The following is a 3,062-nucleotide window of genomic DNA, read 5'->3' on the forward strand; positions in this document are numbered from 1 at the left end:
ATAACATCCTATATGCAAGGATACTGATCTAACGGATCATAACAACATATATCATCCTATCTACCAGGATACTGATCTAACAGATCATAACAACATATATCATCCTATCTACCAGGATACCGATCTAACATATCATAACAGCATATAACATATCAGGATAACAATCCGAAAAGGGTCGGCCTTGGTGCCTTAGACCCTTGAGTATAATGAGGATAACTCACCTTGCACTGCTGAAGCCCTGCTGATACTCCTCTGGCTGATAACTGGCAATTCCACGAACTGCTACTCCTTCGGCTCCCCGAGCTATCAGTACCAAGACATCACTTAGCCCAAACAAAAATACAAGTCTAAAACCAAGCTAGCCCATCATCAAAGAGTCCAAGATTTGCACAGGGACGGCTCACGTCGTGAGCCTTTTATTCCCACGTCGTGAGGTCGTGGTTTCTGTCCAGGAACTCCCTCGAATCTGTGCTCACATCGTGAGGCTTCATTCCTCACGTCGTGAGTCCAGTTCTGGCCAAAAATGAGCATTAAGCTCCTAATCCATTAAGCCATAACATGGGACAGTCTAGAGGGTCTTCCTTAACCCCAAGGACCATAAAAATCGAAGCTTTTTAGTCACATATGTCCAATACATGACTTAAATACTAGTTAGGTCAAAAGATGGGTATAAACACCAAGATTCAAACTTGAAGCTCATAACTTGCACCAAAATCCAGATCCAAGGGTTCTAGCATAGCAAATGACTCAATGGTCCATAAAGTTGCTAACTTTATGGACCCCATGCATGATACTTCAAGATCCCATGCAAAGAAGGTCACCATAACTTAGATCTAGCAACCTCAAATGAAAAAGGTAGGATCTTTATACCTTACTGGAGCTCACAAGTTCAGCTAGTCCACAAAGATGAGCTTATCTTGCCAAAATGAATCACCACAAGAGCTCCTTCTTCTTCTTCTTCAAGGGAAACAAAACACCATTAGCACCAACAATGGCTCAAGAGCTTCAATGGAGGCTTAGATTAGGGTTTCTAGAGGTCTTGGAGGTAAAAGAGGCGGAGTAGAAGCAACCTTAATCATCCCATACCTTTAAATACCCGAAAATAAGGGCTTTGGTGCATCAGATGCGTCTCACGTCGTGAGCCCTTAATGCTCACGTCGTGAGCCTTAAATGAACTTGGTCAACAAGTCAACGATCACTCACGCGAACCACTCCAACTTCAAACGACCATAACTTCTTCGTTTCAAGTCCGTTTTTGACGTTCTTTATGATGAGTTTAAGCCAAAAGAACATCCTATGTGATCATGCAAACCCTAATGCTTGGATCTAGGTTTCTCTATTGTACATTCATTCATCCAAGTCTTGCAAACCCTAGATCTAGTAGGTATAATTCGAAATTAACATTACAAAACAGATCTAGATGATTACCTCTTCTTCAAAGCTTGAATCTTCTTGTCCTTGGAGCTTAGAGTCACAAATGTCACTCCTCTAATGGCTTACAAACACCACAAGCAAGAGGATGATCTTGGAGAGAGGTTGGAGGCTCTAGAATTCGGCTCTTGCACTCTTAGGAATAGGGTTAGCCGATTTCTGAAACCTAAGGGGTTTATTTATACTTGTGCTACTAGGGTTTTTTGGCAAAACCCTAATTGGATAGCTTAGGCCTTAAGAAGTCCAAAGAATCTTCCAAAATAAGGCCATGGATGAAAATTAGATGGGCTTCCACTCTATTTTCGTCCACCCCTTAATCCCAAAGGATTCTCAGCCCAAATCAACTATCACACAATTGACAGTTCCAGTCCCCTTTATTTAATTAATCTCTTTTAGCCACAGAATTAATTCTTAATTAATTCTTGTCTAATATTAATTAAATTTATATGATTTCTCTTTTAATATATTATTTATATAACATATTAATAAATCATAATAACCTCTTTATTCATAAATCATCCTATCATGTTGCTTTGGTGAAGGCAACCCAAAAGGACCATGCACAACCGGGTCAAGTACTTACCAAATATAGTTACGGGCTTAGATACTAATCCAACAGTCTCCCACTTGGATAAGTCTAGTAACTAAAAATGCAAATATAATCCGATTAGCAATCGTAGCTCTCAAAGCCGCTGTCAAACTCTGATCTTATCAGTAACCTGTCGTTCAGATAAAGGATCGTATAATCCTCTGTTCTAGATATCGTGCGGACAATTACATGGAACACAGTCATACTTATTGTCCAGCAGTTAGTTTCTCGATCTCTGATTTATTTGACATAGAACTTAATTGAACACACCAATTCAGTCCTGACCGAGCCCGACACATAAGTCAAATCAAATCATCGAGGGGCTCTGCTATCACTTTTACCCTCCTAGGATAAAAGGAACAGATAAACTTCGACTTATATGCATTTACTATCCACTAATCAAATCATACACAACAATGCGTTTTATAACATCAAGTTATTGATGCGTTTACGCATTATCAATGCACAACCAATTAGCAAACAATAAACCATATATCTAGGTTTTAAGATCATATGATATTATCGTCTTGCGATCACTCGTGATAAATTCCATGAAGTGATTCCAGAAAGCGTGGGTTTATTTCAATGCTCAAATCAAGTTCATAAGCACTCATGAATGTTGTAGCAAACTTTTGCTATGTTTAATACACTTTAGACAATCTACACACCAATTCATGACAGTCTGCATTCATACCTACTTCCAACTATGAACGACTGTGGATCTTTCGAATAATCTTGTTATTCAGGAAGTCAAAACATGTAAAATGAAACAATAGGTAAATAATTAACATAAGACAGTAACATTACTAATAAATAATACTCTTTTATTTAATCATCGAATGTTAATTACAATTTATCTATTACACGTTTCTAAACTATCTAATCTAAACTAATATCGTCCTTCAGCCAAATGCTCCTAGCGTGCTGCAAGTGCTTAACCCTGCTCAGTCCCTTCGTAAGCGGATATGCTAGGTTATCCTCTGACGATACCCTCTTCACTACGAGGAGTCCTTCTTCCACCCGATGTCAAATAAAGTGATAT

This window comes from Lactuca virosa, chromosome 4 (genome assembly GCF_052849685.1).
Source record: "Lactuca virosa cultivar CGN04683 chromosome 4, Lactuca_virosa_CGN04683_v6, whole genome shotgun sequence".
NCBI classification, from domain to species: domain Eukaryota; kingdom Viridiplantae; phylum Streptophyta; class Magnoliopsida; order Asterales; family Asteraceae; genus Lactuca; species Lactuca virosa.